At 40.2% G+C, this 17,434-nt stretch overlaps 1 long non-coding RNA gene across 1 annotated transcript in view; it reads right to left on the bottom strand.

Moving 5' to 3' along the window:
• Positions 1-16,438, bottom strand: part of LOC133404280 (uncharacterized) — a 28,232-nt gene extending 11,794 nt beyond the window's left edge. Inside the window, exons 1-2 of the long non-coding RNA XR_009768796.1 lie at positions 16,167-16,438; positions 2,696-2,928 (exon numbers count right to left, since the gene is read on the bottom strand). This is a non-coding gene — a long non-coding RNA (uncharacterized LOC133404280). The remainder of the gene's footprint in view (positions 1-2,695; positions 2,929-16,166) is intronic.
• Positions 16,439-17,434: the final 996 nt, after the last annotated feature.

Below are 17,434 nucleotides of genomic sequence, written 5' to 3'. Positions count from 1 at the left end.
GGTTCAAATCATGCCTCGCCTGTGTGGAGTTTGGATGTTCTCCCCATGCCTGCGTGGGTTTTCTCCAGGTACTCTGGTTTCCTCCCACATCCCCAAAACATGCGTGGTAAGTTGATTGAAGACTAAATTGTCCATAGGTATGAATGTGAGTGCGAATGGTTGTTTGTTTAAATCTGCCCTGCGATTGGCTAGCAACCAGTGCAGGGTGTACCCTGGCTCTCGCCCGCAGTTAGCTGGGATAGGCTCCAGCACGCCCCTGACCCTAGTGAGGATAAGCGGTGTAGAAAATGATGGATGGATGGATGGAGTTAGTCCGTTCCAGGGTCAAACTCTAATAAGTGTTTTTAAACTGTGCAAGTAATTATTATATTTTTTTAACTGTCAAGTCTGCATAGAGGAACCAAAACTTAGCCACCGTTTATAAGAATACATGTCACTTTTCAACATTCTTAAAAGTGGTGTAAAAAGAAGATAAATACAAAACTATAACAAAACCAAAACTCTCTACCTTAACATTGAAAACAATGTATAGTGTGTATGTTTAAAGTGGAGTCTTGACATCTCATTTCATATCATGCTTTTTTGCCAACTTTAGAGTTGTTTGGGGAAAATTCTGGTTTAATTCTGAATTGTACAACATTAAGGACGCAATACACTCTTGAACGTAATCCATTAAAAGTGATAAAACACCCTTCCGCATCTTAGTTGTAATGAGTGGCTTGTATTTCTACTTTCTACTAAGAATATTATTTTATGTGGTATGTTGAAATGTAAGCTGTCTTCTGCAGCTTGACATGTGTATACTTGGCGAAAGTCCTTTGTTTGTTTATTTTGTAATTACCTCTCCTAGAGACTGACAAGGATAAGAAACACATCGAGACGTGTGGGCTGGAGCAGGTGAGATCAAAACATATGGTTTTGGCGGAGGTGAGACACAAACACATGCACGCTCGCACACAAATACGCTACAGAAACACAGAGTGCAAAGGGAGAAATGAGAATGTGAGGGGAAATCTGCTAAATCGGCCAAACTCAGGAACGTATTTTCATTAGACAACTTTGTTTGAGGGGATTGGCTGCTGAAGGAGAAAGAGAGGTTACTCCAAGGTATCAGAAACTGTGACTGTAGTGGTGGTGTGGTAAATTGATTTGGGGGAGGAACCCAAGTTTATCAGCTCGCTGAGGATGGCGGCAACACTTACTGTTTCAAATCCCTGTTCCTGCTTGTGTGTGTTTGTGTGTGTGTGTGTGTGTGAGTGTTGAGTCAAAGTGGTAGAAGCCCATATTAAGAAATGCTGACGCTGGAGCACAGAGCATTTCTGTCTGCCTTCTCGGAATGTAGCTTGTACTGTATCTCCAAACAGCTTAGTGACAGTTAGAAAGAGTGGTAAATGACATATACGAAGAAAGGCAGTTGGATTTGGCATAGGGGCTAGGATAGAAAATGGATACATGGATAGAAAATAAGAAAAGGATGCTGGGAGAAACTAAAGTTTCTAAGTCACGTCATGTATTGCATCTTCTCTATAATCTATAATATGTATTGAATAATGTTATTGCGTGGATGAAAAGAAAAGGTCTGATAACCCATTCTTTCGTTTATGGATCCTGCAAAAAATTGGTTGGGTTTTAAACATCACACGGAATATTTCACGGCAGTAAAATAGGATGATGTCAGTGACCCAGGCAATAAAAATGATGGATGGAAGATAAGACCACCGGCATTTCCAGAACATAATAGTCCTCAGATGCCAATGTTGTCCATAAGTACAATAATGTTGATGGAAACTCTAACAGAGCTATGAATATAATCTGTCACACCTAGGGGTGGGACAAAATATTGATATCCTGATGTATTGTATCATATCTTTCACGGTTCTGTGTCGATACACCAGCATCAAATACAGATATTGCTGCTATCTGATGAAAACCAAATATGTGCATTTATGAGTATTTTAACCTTCATAATATATTGTCAGTTCCTGTGTTCCCCTCTATGTTTTGTCAACACAACCTAGCCCAGAGACCAATGAGGTACAGTAACTCCACTGGCCACCAGAAGCATCTAACACATACTTTTGCTTAAGCCACAGCAACCTGTTTATTTTGTTTATAGCAGAAAGAACAAACAAATTCCGAACAAATTCTCAACCATCAATGTCATGGTATATTTAAGAGCAGGGGCTACACTATAAATTTACCCCACCCCCTTTGTTTTTAAGCATTAAATGTCCTACTGTTACATTAATTACTGAATTGTGGGAAAACACATTTTCCTTTCCGTTTTTTTGCCATCTCAAATTCATATGCGAATAAAACAAACACATAACTTCATCAAGTAGCAAATTTAAGTTTAGTCTAATGTCAATGTTGTCTACATTCTGTTTCACAAAGGATGAAATCGAGAATTACGAATGGACATAGATGTAAATTACTGCCCAAAATGTTGCCAATCTGAACCAAATTGGGTTCTTCTATTGGACCACACCGGTACAAAATAGGACAGGAAATACAATGTAGACTGTTTTTTTTTGACTTACCTACCTACCAAACTGACTAACTAACTTTGTACCTAACTAAGTAACGGTCTAACATTTGTTCTTCCTGGTGCTTTTTGCTTCGCAAAGGTAATGAGCAATGTTATAATGTAATGCAGTGGTAAATGCAGAGCAAACCATGTGTCTTATTAACTTACTGAACAAATGGGAAATGGGAGGAGCGTCAACATCATTTGATGTCCGTCTTGAGTGTAGTCCACAGTCTTCGGTCAGACCTCCTCTTCCCCAGCTGTTCCTTGTCATCCTCCAGCATCGTGGAGCGTCCCCTTCAAACATCTCGTTCCCTCTTGGGAGCTTTGAGCATTGCCAGCTGAGCCGCCTTGTCGCCAGCTGGCTCTCATGGTCGGCTGCCACCACCTTGCTCTGTACCCTGAAACAGTCAGCAAGACCCCGATAACTCTTTAAGATAAGCATGGATAATAATCAATGGAGGTGACAATGATGGGAATAAACAAGCTAATGCATTCTTTAATTCACAGGCTCAGAAGAGTGTCAGATGTCCCATGTGGCAGCATGAAAAAAAGCCAACGTTAGATCCCCATTGAAGCAATTCCCAGATGTACAGCCAATGCCCCACCCCTCTGCACGCTCCAATGGGATCAGAAAAGGTCACCTGGCAACACAGGTCAATGCTTTGATCCAATCAGAGGAAAATCCAGTGACGGGAGTTCTTTTATGTGAGTGGTTGCAGGAAATGGTTGGCTGTCATTTTGTATTTCAGAGGAAACACTCAGGTAAATGTAAGCAGGTAGCAGCCCAATTATTATACACCCCAGCTTTAGATGCTTCCATCCTAAAAGCATGGTGGAAACAAAAAAGCAGCATAATGACTGTTATTATTAAACTGCATATTTAATGACCTCCCTATGAAAGCCCTTGAAAAGTCAATTGGCAGTTATGAATTCATGCGGGCATTGAGAAGGCACAGGGATCGACCCTCCAGAGTGACCTTGCACGCTTTGAACACTTTCTCCTCTACCCTTCAATGCCTCTTTCTCACTCTCTTTTTCTGCCTGCACTTGAATGAATGCTTTGATTTGTGCCGTCCAGATGCACAAGTAAACCACATTACATTTTAGGAATGTAAACAGCAGAGAGTGCTTTTGTAAAAACTTCTCTCGGGCAGGACCACAACTGTTTAGACTGTATATTGTACATTGTAACTACCTCTTAAGATTATGGAGGGATGTATACAATTTTCCCTTTCAGTGTCCTAGCCATTGATTTGGGTTGGTCTGGAGATAGGAAGCCACGAATATAAAGCAGAAGATATAGGAATGCTGAGCATGGCGAAAATTTGCTCAAGAGTTACTACTATTACAACTACAACTACTACTGCTATTACTACTACTACTACCACTACGACTAATAGTAACAATAATAAAAATGATAATAATATTTGTACAGCACCTTTCAAAAAACAAAGTTTCTTCACAATAAATAGTCCATCCATTTTCTTTACAGTTTATTCTCACTAGGGTCCCAGCTATCTTCGGGCGGGAGGCGGGGTACACCCTGAAATGGTCACCAGCCAATCGAAGGGCACATAGAAACAAACAACCACTCGTACTCACATTCACAGCTACGGGCAATTTAGAGTCCTCAATCAACCTACCACGCATGTTTTGGGGATGTGGGAGGAAACCGGAGTGCCCGGAGAAAACTCACGCAGATTTGAACCCCAGTCCTCAGAACTGTGAGACAGATGCGCTAACCAGTTGTCAACCGTGCCGGCACAATAAATAGTCAATAAACAAAATAGAACTATTGAGCAGTTTATACAAATATACAAATACCAATACACCTGCACGATTTTAATGAGATCCAATACAAAAAGTATATCAAAAAGGCTGCCTTGTATAAAGACTATTTTGAGTGGAAAATTGTTGAACAGGAAAGTGATGACTGATGACAGTATTATAAAGTACGTTCATAATATCAGAAATACAGTATCTTACTTTCATAGTATCAGAAAATGTGATGGTGAATAATGGTGATGAATGATGAATAATCATATGTTTAAATAATTCTCTACAGTTTATTGCATTACTGTTCATGGGTGAGCTGGAGCCTCTCCAAACTGACTTTGGGGTGGATACATACTGGACTAATTGCTTGGCAATAGCAGGCCACGTATAGACAGACAACTATTCACAGTCGCATTCACATCTATGAGCAATTTAGAGTTAATATTCATTTTCATTCATTTGATGATTCAAATGATACAAAACAGCAGAATAGATCATTTAAACCAAGGAAACTATGATATGAGGTGCATACACAGTATTACCTCTTTGGTTCAGCAAAATAAAGTTAGGATATCATGCAAATTTTGATTGACACTGTCAGAGGGGGATATCAACCTCATAATATATTAGTTATTGTGGATGTAGTTTGCAGTAGTCTTAAACTGCAGTCAATAATACCAAAGGTTCTGTCAATCCAAACAGACATTGTATAGGATTTCTAGAGATTATGCAAGTGTAGCTAATATTCTGGCGAGTGCATGTGAAGTTACCATTACAGGAAATAATTCTCTGATGCTTCATTTTTGACATTGTTGATGTATATTAAGATTTTTTATTTTGTACGGTGTAAACACTAAATACAAACAAATAACACATTGGTAAAGGTAGGTTCATGAGATAAATAAATAAATATTTGAAGAACTGTGGTGTTCCCCACCATTTTTTCCGAAGATTAGATATGACAAGACAAACAATGCATTTCAGCGATAAATGACGTTAGTGAGAACCTGATTGGGCAATGAAAATTAATGATGAGCTTGCAGCAGGGACTCTCCAGACTAGCCCGGAGTCCCCAAAGGGACAGAATCCAGCATCAATTAACTGACGGGCGGCCGTATTAGAATTTCTATCACGAGCCTTGGTGGCATAGCGAGATGGAGCGCGACAATGCTTTGAAAACTGCCGTGGTTTCCCCATCAAAAACGTCCTCCGGGTCCCTTGATCTGATGGGTGATATGTGTCCTTGGAGATACATGTCTACTTTCTCAAAGCTCTTTGTCGCCTCCATCTCATTTTGCTGTTTTTACTTTTACTGTTACAGCAGCTGCTGAATTCACAGTGTGTACAAACAATCAGCTCGTATAAACTCGGATTGCCATGATTGTACTTTGGTCAACTCGCCTTAATTCGGGGTGGTCAATTTTTCACTACTAAATAGGACTTAGTCATTGTCGGAAACTGCTCTAGCTTGGTAGTTTAAAAAATACTGAAAGAGTCACAGAATACAAATATCCGGCCATTTGGTTAGACCAACATTTAAAACTCATGTAGATACTGTACACTCACAAGTAAACTAAAGCAAAAAAGTTCAGAATTTTTTTCTTTTTTTTCCATAAAGGAAACGTGTAGTCAGTCTTTCTATTAGTTTTGGACTATAGTGACATTATCTATAGACATGGCCCTTTCTTCACACTAAAACCACCGGACTCTGCTTTTTGTTCTGCACTTAGGTTCATTACTAGCAACAGCTACTCCTCCCACCATTGTACTTTACCTTAGAAGGTAGGATGGGTAGCTTTATCTGTACGACAAGATATGCCTTTTGTCTTGAGAGTCTTGATGGGCAATATCCCACCAATCTAGTACTGCACCAAGTACCGATACCAGTACCGTACCGTAGAAAATAGCACGGTACCATTTTTTTTGTTTTTTATAGTACCGATAGGTTGTTTATATAAAAAAAAAAAAAAAAAAAAAGTTGGTGATTTAATGTGGCTTCAACTACACTAATATTTATGTTATTTCGCGTCATATTGATGACATCATTCTGTAACTTGTGTGGGATACATTACCAAGTAATGGGTACGGTTAAGGTAATGCTTTTTTTGTACTGTAGATAAGTGATATTCCTGCCACTCGACAGCTGCCGAAATTAACTAAAAAGTTACTTTTTCTAACTTTGTTACTTTTAAAATCAAGTAATCAGCAAAGTAACTAAGTTGCTTTTAATCTCAAGTAGTCAGTAAAGTAACTAGGTTACTTATTCAAGGTAACTGTGGCAACAATGGTAATTAGCAGATAAGCAAACCACGAGACAAGCTTTTTCCACTTCTACTATTGCTCCATCTTTTTCTTTATATTTTTTGGCAGTCTGGATGCCCTGTGGCCATTTTCACAGGTTGGCCGAGTATGTGGTGGGCTGTAGAGTTCATCTTGAGTACACCACACTTCTTCACCTGCTGCAAGAATCAAGGTTAAGTTGAGAGGGCAAGTCCAGCCGCCTTCTTTGTCTCTGCCGGAACAACCACCCGTTCTCATTTTCGTCGACAAGAATGCTTCCCTCTACCCTGAACTGCTGATTGGCTTTTCCACCAACCAGCCCAGGAACTTTGAGTTCCTGATAGCAAAAGGTTCCTGTGACCCGTGCGGTTTGTGCTTCCATCACACTTATTAGTTCAGGGTAGTTTAAGCCAGCGATTCTCAACCAGGGTGCTGGGGCACATTAGTGTGCCGTGAGCGCTTGTCAGGTCTGCCGTGGGAAATGCTAGCATTTTATGTAATTGCTCCAAAAAAAAATTATTTACAAGAGATAATGTATCTTTGTTCATCTATTTATGACAGTGAGGCATAGTGACAGACAGAACAAATACATGCTATTCTATTAGATGGCAGGAAGTACATACAGTAATTACTGTATCCACTTTTTGTGACATTTTTGTTTGTTGGTGTGCCGTGAGATTTTTCAATTATAAAGTATATGCCTTGGCTCCATAAAGGTTGGAAATCACTGGTTTAAGCAAATGAGGCTGATGTTGCTCAAAATTGACACCTACTGGATCTAAAAAATGCTTGTGTTTTAAGCTTTCAAGTTAGTCTTCTTTTTTATCTTTATTTAAATTTCAAATACTTTTGATACCTTTAAAACCTAACGCTTTATCCAGGTGAGAACTGATTCTCATGTTCAATGCCAACCTGGCTGCAGACATTTTCACAGGTCTTTGAGGTAGGGAGTTTTATTATATACAGGTACATTTCAATCAATTTGAATATATTTATTCTATTTTATTGAGATGACATAGCTAAAAATAGATTGTGCAACAGAAGCTTGCAGATGACTATAGATGTGATTTATTAGCTGGAAAATGCAATAGGGACAAAACCCTGAAGTCCCCACCGGCAAGCCTCACGCCGGTGTTCGTCTCCTCAGGCCCGGCCGAAGAAGACGCACATGCCAGCTTCGACTTGGTCCTCCATTCCTTAGCGGGGCCGAGTGGATCTCGCCGCTGAGCTTGTGGCAGCGGCGGACCCCAGGCTCAGTGAAGAAGTCCGCCGGCGCGGCTCGTCGCTGGGCCGAAGCCAGCTCAGAGTTTATCCAGCCTGCTCCTTGTCCACCAAGTGTGGCTCGGGAGGGGGAGGGGGATGAAAAGTTCCGCGTTTTGCTTGTATTTTAATCCTCTTATTTCTTGCCTTGCATAACGCCGCATAATGGCAGCTCTGTGAATTTTGTTCCCTGGTAGTTTTTACGGTGGGGACACAGGGGGATCTCAAGCTACCATAGAAGTTAGGGAAGTTCCTGCAAAGGTTTGCAGTGGGAAAGCCCCTAGCTACCTGTCCTGACACTGTATGCATGAATGATCCATGTTCGCACTAAGATTATTTGTAAAGTTTTGTTCAAGTTTTATTCCTCCTAGCTAAAACCTTTTGCCCTCACTATACACAGCAGATCTGTAAACTATTTACACTTCACTTTCCATGCCTGGAAGTGAGCCAAGGCAAATCTTGAAAAGGAAACCAACAGATAAGACCTTAGGCATTTGTGTCTTGGAATGGAATATTGGCTCACCAGGACCACTACCCACATTTTGAATTCTCTGACACTACAAGATCTTTGATCTGGACCTAGCCTAAAACTTCAGAGAATTTGGCTTCACCACAAAACTAAGAGTGGTCTCACTAGTCCATCCATCCATCCATTTTGGATGCCGTTTACCTTCACTAGGGTTGCTGTTGAGCTGGAACCTATCCCAGCTGACCTCAGTTGAAAGGCACATAGAGACAACCATTCATACTCACATTTGCAGCTAAGGCCAATTTGGAGTCTTTAATGAACCTAACATGCATGTTTTTGGAATGTGGGAGGAAGCCCGAGTGCTCAGAGAGAACCCAGACGAGGACTGAGGGCACATGCAAACTCCACACACAATCTCAACCTCTAAACTGTAAGGTAAATAAGCTAACATCCCAGTCACCATGCCACATCTCATTTGTCATGTCTCCTTAATATGAAGTCTTATCAGAAACTGGCGAAAGATGACCTACCAAATGCTCGAAACCTTTACAATTTGGTGTTTTTAATTAGAAGCTTATTTGAAGCTGTATTTAGCATCAACAATAAAATACGTCTATGCCAACATTGAGGCAGCTAACAAGTTAAACGGTGGGTTCCACTCCTGCACTGAAAGTTTTTAGTGTTTATTTTAGTCTTCAAACCAACGTAAGAGCCGATGACGGAAAAAGCTTAACATTGAGCTAAAACCTTACCAAAGGTCAAACAAGCAACTTTCATCACAATGAATTGGGACAAAATTCACATAAACGTTGTCTCACAGTTTCACAAACACTAACCTTGTGCCTCATCGGTGGGGAGGTAAAGGAATCACCATTTTATAGTATTTGGTTCCATTTATTACTCTTTTTCTTGCAGTCGATATATACTTTAATTTTCAAAATTCACCGGTGTTGTGTGAAGTTACCTTTCGTGACAAAATGCTGCGTTCCGGTGCGTACCCTTCATAATAAAAGGCTACAGGCTTAAAACAGGAAGTCAAGTTAAAACTCGCACATATAAACCTTTTGACGCGATAAAACAGTCGCAAAGAACTATTTTAACAATGCTATATTTAACTTTTAGCAGAGATATTAATTAATGAATATTAAGTCAGTTGGGTGACCTTTTGAGGTGATAAAACGGTCGCAAAGAACTATTTTAACAATGCTATATTTAACTTTTAGCTGAAACATGAATTAATTAATATTAAGTCAGGTGAGTTCTACACACATTGCCTGTTAGTTCATAGGTTTGATATTGCTACTGGCTATAAAGAACCCAGAGTCAAGAACCCAGAGTCAACTGAAAGGTTGAGGGAGAACACACTTGTGTGTTTTCCGTATGAAAAAAAATTAAACATCTAGCAATTCTGACGAAAAGGAGCAGGGGATTTCAGAGAGAGGCCACACATGCACACGATAATCTGAAAAGATGATGAGCACATATCTACATAATATGTAATATTTTCTGTGGACATTATTATTTGATGTTGTAGAGATCTACTTAATATGAAGGGGTAGTGGAAAAGAAATCAGAGGCACACAGAATTCTTTTTCCTTTTGTAATAAAGTTACCCTTAACCAAATCATTGTCAAAGATACATAGTATTTTCAAATGCATGACCCCAAAATAATGTTAAGACACCTTTAGTACAACCCTTGCCGATTAATTTCCAGAGAGTCCAATTTACTGTTTTCTCAGTGTGTCATACTTGCAAAGAAAGACATTTTCTAAGGCTGAAATTAGGGGACAGCTCGCGAGAGAGCAACAAATAGAGACATAGTAAAACTTGTAGTGCCAAACAAGCATGTCCTGCAGTGACATGTATATTGAATACCAATCAGAGGCATGGGGTTTTCCAGCCCCAGTGCAGCACTCATTTCCAATGCACATGCTGTAGCTCAATCAGAAGAGCCCTGGTGGATAAAAAGAGATCACTTGCCTGGCTCTCTGAATTTTAGCTAATACCACATTTGCAAGTCTTCAAGTGCAATGGGAGGTTTGGTGAAGGGGGTGAGGGGCAAAGAGATGAAGGCGATAGAAAGACATGAAGAAACAGAAGAATGTCAGAAGGGGGTAGATAAAGATAGAAACAGAAAGTAAGTGGGCGAGGAGCGAAACATCGAAATTGGGCTCTGCTTGGGAGAGTGCAAAAAGGGATTATTTATTGCAATAAATAAAACTGAATGGCTTTGTAGGGCACAAGTGATGGGGGTGATGCCTGGATGGGGATTATGCTCTTTTCATCATAAAGCCCCATCTGGTATACTAGCAAGACCACGTCTGTCCAGGCCTCTCGCCTTTTAAAGTGCTGGCTTGGGTTACACATCAATCCAGTCCCTGTGCAGCTGTGCCGGGAAAATAAAGCACACCAATCCCGCAATTGCATGGAAAAGCGTGCACTGACGTGTGCACAGAAATATACACAGCGATGCTCATCAGTTACAAAAGTGTGCGTGTTTGAACAATTTCACATTGGACCTTCTCGCATATGTGGCCCCTCCCCCATGTGCAAAGGACCATAGAAACAATGGTCAAACACAAAGCGATTTGAAGTATATTTGATTTTAAGTTGAAAGAGCCGGTCATAATTAAAACCAATGGGCAGTCATGTGAGATAAATGAATCACTGTGTTCCTCATCTTTTAACTAAACCACTGGTCCGCTGTCTGACAGATGTTCTCGTTCCAATTAATGTTTCTGTATATGTGTGTTTTTGTGTGTGCGTGTGTGTGTGTTAGGAATTGTCATTTCATTTTATCTAATCTTTAGTGCTCTATTATTGACAACAATACAGCTGATTTTTATTGAGGCCGTATATACTGTATACCACAAAGTGACATGGAAAATGTGACGTGCTCTACCAAGCAAAGTGCAGTGTTAAAACTACAGTGGAACATTCATATTTAATAAAATACCCTCCATCAATTAATATATAACAAGTTGGTCTGAGTCCAATTTAAATGTTCTCGATTTTGAACAATTCTACGATCGTTCCAGCGTTACATTTCTCCAGTGCACAAAACAAGGGATGGCCATGCATCATCCATCATGCACTAATGCATGGCCAACTCCATCAAACACCTTAGTGCGGAATGCTGTCATTCAATATCAGTGACATATTACTGATGAAATGTTGAGTTTTTAAACGGGCGTCATTTAGCGGGGGTGGGGTGGGGTGGGATGTTCGACTGACCATTGAAAATTTTTATTTACATCCACAGCGAAAGCTGTCCTTCAAAACATTCGCTTCACCTACCCCATTCAATCTGTAAATACAAAATTACCCATTAAACAATAAATTAGGCTAAATATGATGTGATGACATGGTTTATGAAGACTTTCTACCTTGTGTTGTTCTGAGCTTGTAAGTATCAATTCGAAGCCATTCATGTATTGCACATACCCTACTCAACGAATTTATTAGACCATCTGCTAATATTATCCAGGATCATAAACTGGGCTCTTCCGCTTTAGTTTATGCTCAAAGATAAGACAAAAGAAACATTATTATTCCCACAATGGGTAAATTTGAAAGTTTTACCATTTTGAACAGGAGTTACAAATTACAGACGGAATTCACATTTTTATACTGCCTCACCTGACTTTTATCTGAGAAGTCATCCAATAAAAAAGCATAACTTTCAACCACTGAAACATGTCAATGTATTGAGCATTACAGAAACATGAAAATATCATTGTTGTTAATTTAGAGCAGCTGTGGCATTGTGTGGTGGTGGTCTGTATAGACTGTATAGACTCCGACACAAACATTCCAAGGCAAGCCACAAGTCCGCTTTCAAAATATACATGTACAATAGATATAATAATATATTGAATTTAGCTGGACAAACTTAACTCTAATATCATTTAGCCAAAACTCAGGCAGTGGGTGGTAAATTTCTCTCACCGAAATAACAGTGTGTAAGTAAACTCAATACTAATTTTAGATGAAAATAAAGTTGGACTCATTAATGTCTTTCTCCATTACTTTCTAAGATATTTAAATTCTTCAAGGCACAAGAGATTCCCTCTCCTGCAAAGTATAATTACCTTTCACTGAGGAAACTGCCTTTCAGCCACAAATGATATTTGATGTCTCACATTAACTTCAAGGACACAATTCACTTTGGAGCAATGTTAGACCTTTAATTCTCCTGTCTAAATTAGCTGGGGAGGATGCCTCTTCATCTTTGGACCGTGTCATCCTCACTCTGGGCCTCATCATAGGAAGAAAGACCCACAATCATTATCTCATGATCTGCCTGCAGTTGTTCCAAGACCAGTAGGATAAGAACACAGAGGATAATAATTACAGTTTCATAAAGAACTCAATCTTACCGGAATGACAACAGCTTTTGAATAATTTGAAAACCAAATTATATCAAGGAATTAAATTTCATTAGTTTGGCATTAGAATGAGAGTCTGCTGCTTCCATCAAAAACATGTTAAAGAATAAAACAATGTTGCTTATCCCTTTGTGCCTCTAACTTATGAACAAAGATGGGAAGAAAGATACAGACAAGGATGGGATGGAGGGGAAATGTTATGACTCTATTGAAAATTGTGCTGTTAACAAATTGGTGGGTCTCAGCTGTTTCTCAAGTCTTCAGCCTCTAGCTGCATTTGTCTGCCGGTTTGTCTCCCTCTTTATCGTTGTACTTCTGTCAATGCAGGACCTTCACTTGTACCTAGACAGCTCAAATGACAATGCTGCTGGCAATAGAACGCTAGCTGATGTGAGAAATGTGAATAAAAGGAGCCCACATCATTGCTTCCCCCATCCCCCATCAGTCAGTCTGGACAGCCCTGAGGAGCTCAAACCGGTTTGTAATCCTGTGCTTTTATTTCATGTCTGTGTTTACAACCTGACCACACTGCTGCTGTTTACTTTCTCACAGGTCTGTCTGGGCTCCACGTCTCTCTTTATTAAATCAGACGGAAGTTGAAGATGAAATGGGATGCATTCATTGTCCTTGGCTGACAGTCTCTCAGACAACAGTACTAGTTTTTAGGCACTTCTCTGACAAGTGAGGGCAATTAATTGTGCCAACCCCAACCCGTATCATCATACTATACATTTCCTGCCAGGATACTCAAGTTGGTGGTAACGACTATTATTAATATGGTTTCTTCTTTGTGTTTCTCTCTTTTTAGAGAAATGATTTTAAAAATGGAATATCTTCTGGAGACGTCTTAGAGCCTTGTTTCTCATTGTCCATGTTTGGGTTCCGTTCGAATAGAATACTGTATCGAAGGGGAGTCCACTTATAAATCACAAACTCTGGAGATTTGCAAGACTTAAAGGTCCCATCCCATTGTTTTTTTTTTTTTTTTTTTGTAATAATCTCTGATGTCCTTGTACTGAGTTTGCAAGATAATTTGGGTTGAAAATGCCCAGGCTGAGCTTTTTCATGCTATTCTTGTTGGCCTTTTACACCTTAGTTGAGACATTTCTCATTATTGAGACATTTCTCATTATTTTTTTGACATGAAAAATAGTTTTGCTTTGATTGGCGCGCTGATCTTCTCAATTTAAATATGGAAAATAGTTTCGCTCTGGTTGGCTGCTGACGATATCTCGGTGGGGGGTTACTACCATCGTGAAGCAGAATTCACCAAGCGTTGGCTTGTTCACTCACTAATAGGGAACGTGCTTGGAAATGACAGTTGGCGACTCACAACCCAACATAGGAGGGGACGTGGGTGAAAATAAAAGAGGAGGATATTTTGAGAGGCTGGGCCGCTTTTATTCAATCACTTCAATGTAACCGGCACGTGGCATAAATATAGTTAAGAATTGTTGCAAACCACAACACAGCTATGCATTTATATACTTTATTTGCATGGCTTGGTGGCGACCATCCAGCAGTGTGTGAAAGCTTGTGATTACAAAGTCATCCTCCAGAAAATTTGCCCGAACACAGCACAATTCAAAGCCCAAATCTGATTTGGTCATTTTGCGAGCCTTACGCTGTTTATCGTCTTTTGTCCCACTTCTATCAACTGTGCTGGGGCTACGGAAGTCTATCAAGGCATACAACTCTCACATGAGTAAAAACTAGCTGGGCTGTAGGTGTCAAGCAAACCCAGGCACAGAATGAATTGCTACAAGAATGCATCATTCCTCGTGTAAAGACTCTTGTAAGAAAAACAAGGAAATTCTCACAATAATTTCTTACAATAAAGGCCCAAGATCAAAACATGAGCAAGCAAAAACAAATTGAGTAAAAGATAAAATCCATGTGGTACGGCCATCTGCTTTCACTTTTATTGTGTATGATGAAAGGACATTAAGCATTGGGGGTTTACTCAATTGCGCAATGATTGGTCAGATTATGACACCAAATGCTGAATTATTTATTTGACATCCATATACATCGCTCTGAGCTATCCTTTTTGTGAAAGTTGTTACGAAGTTGGTTTTCCTCTTACTGCAGTTTTAATTAAAATATATTACTGAATGAATCAGTTAACACTTATATCCCAATTACTTTCTAATAGACAAGTGATCTTCATGTTTCATATATGAAGATATACGTAGCATAATAGTGTAACAATCAACCTGTGACGATGAGTAATTTTGGGATCTTGTCCCAAATCCATTTTATCAATACAAAGCAATGAAATAGGACCTAGTAAATAGTAAATCATAAATATATCACCAGTAAAATTTTCAAACTGACAAGGACACAAGCAAAACAACCACTGAATGCCAGCATCATATGAAGCAGAGATTTTACATTAAATTCACTGGTGGTTTACCATTCCTTTCCCAATACAGGTCCCAAACCAGCTACCAAAGAAGTGATTGTTTTCATGGGGACAACATACATTTGATTTTTTAAGTTTTAAGTGTGAATGGTTGTTTGTTTGTATGTGCCCTGCGATTGGCTGGCAACCAGTTCAGGGTGTACCCAGCCTCCTGCCCGCAGTTAGCTGGGATAGGCTCCAGCACACCCGCGACCCTAGTGAGGATAAACGGCTCAGAAAATGGATGGATGGATGGAAGTCTGTCCAGTGGTATCCCACAGAGAACCCGTGACAGAGGGAATGGAGCTCAGCAAGGGAGGGGTTAAAAGACTGAAATGGGAAGTGCACAAATGAAAAGCTAAAAATTACTTGAAAATAACATTTGTTTTGAAATATATTATTTTAATGGCGTGTTCTTTGTGAAGACAGTCAATTTGATAGAATGCAATAATAAGCTTAAGAGGACGATGACCGTAACAGCTACCTGCAGTGTACTGGGGGGGTGGGGGGGGGGGGGGGGGAAAGGAATACACCCCCACCAAGCCCTCCATCTTTCACAGAGCAAAGGCTTCTCCTTTGGTCAGCTTCGAGAAAATGAATAGAAAAATCCTCCCCGCAGTTTGTGATAAAAGGCCTGACTCAAAATAACACCAGGAGAGTTTTTAGCTCCCTTTGCATTTTTGGAATAGTAGCCTTTCTTACTCTGGCAATGAAGTGAGTACCAAATGACATTACATTAAATTACATGATTTAGATTTGACTTAAGATTCATGACACTTCCACCCCTTTCATAAGATTTCATTTCACTTTTCATTGGGCTTATTGTTGCTTGATGCCAATTTGCAAAAACCACCTGCAGGAGTGTTTTACTATTTTAGCAAAGTGCTCCAAGAAGATGGATCGCTTCAACTCCTGTATGCAAACCCGATATAAGCCATATTAACACAAATGTTAAATTTATTTTACCACTATAATCACAATAAATATTGGATTAACACTTCGTACTAATAACAGAAAAGAAATACGGCTTTAACAGCATAATAATGGAGACCCCCTACCTGGCAGCCCCTGGATCCACGACCCCCGCTGATTACGTTTTGTCGTACCATGGCATTCCATTGACAACATCCCATAAATTGCCAGTTTTCCGTTGGCGGTCACGGATTTCGCCTGTCCTTTCTTGGAATTGTGCAACCGGAATAGGTGCGTCCTTAGCTGTTCACGCTGCGGTGGTAGTTTCACGATGTGATTGGACAACGTTAAGCGAGACTTCATCAGCAGAACATCCCTGTAGTCATGACAACTTGCCAATATCCCAATAGGGGTGTGTTTGTGGGAGGCTGGACTGGCGAGCCACGGTTGCTTTCTTGCCTGCGACTGGATTACGAATTGTTTTGTATCACGATTACCTCACCGCTTGCGTCCCCCTTCTCGGTCGTAGCAGGCTACGCTAATCTTTTTAGTGTGCCTCAGTGGGGAATATATGGACTACGATCCAAGTGTACGACCGGCTGTCCCATCACGGTTTAATAGCTCAGTGTCTTGCACCACAGGATGCCAAATCAGCTTAAAACTATTCAGGAGGGTGATAGAAGTCCAAAGAGCAATGGTAAAAAACTAAATGCTTTGTCCGATACACTAGAAAATGTAGCGCCTTTCTTTTGGGACCATGAACGTTATTTCACTTCCTTTCCCCAAAATGCCCTTGTAATAATTCCCCATCATCTCACAACCGTATCCCGCACAGAAATATCTGAAAACAACTTAGATACAATGAAAAATAAAATAAAATAAAATAATAGAACCAGTTTTTCCATCTATTGTATAACTTGGCATATAGTTTACTTCAAACATCAACAAACTAATTTGACAGACTGGAACAGAGGAAAAAGTGCGAGGCTTGCAAAAGGCATTACCATGGTGTCAGCCATGCTAACTATGGTACAAACGAATGAATGTTTTTTGGCTGTGATGCCTGCTGTGCTGCTAGCCTACTAGCACACAATTAGCAAGGCACAGACGGGCAGTTCCCAGAGTCTTTCCCAATTACCTCCTGCCGAGCAGCAGACTGTGACCTTGGCCGCTGCTGGAGCTCTTCTCACAAGCTAGAAGAGAATGGCGGGTAAGGCACAAGGACCTAGCCTCGGCACTCCTTTGATTGCTAATCCCCTAAACATTGTGCACCACTCGGCTCCCTACCTGGCCTTCAAGCCAGAGGCGGCTTGGCGGTGGCCATTGAAAGCAGGTAATGAATGGAGCGTAGCTGCTGGAAGCCAGACTCCCTGGGTAGCAGATGAGCTCTGTTGGGCCTCAAAGCTGTTTACAA

The sequence above is a fragment of the Phycodurus eques genome, chromosome 6 (assembly GCF_024500275.1).
Source record: "Phycodurus eques isolate BA_2022a chromosome 6, UOR_Pequ_1.1, whole genome shotgun sequence".
In the NCBI taxonomy this organism is placed as follows: Eukaryota; Metazoa; Chordata; class Actinopteri; order Syngnathiformes; family Syngnathidae; genus Phycodurus; species Phycodurus eques.
The sequence above is the reverse complement of the archived record's forward strand: the minus strand, read 5'-3'. Positions and strand labels throughout refer to the sequence as shown.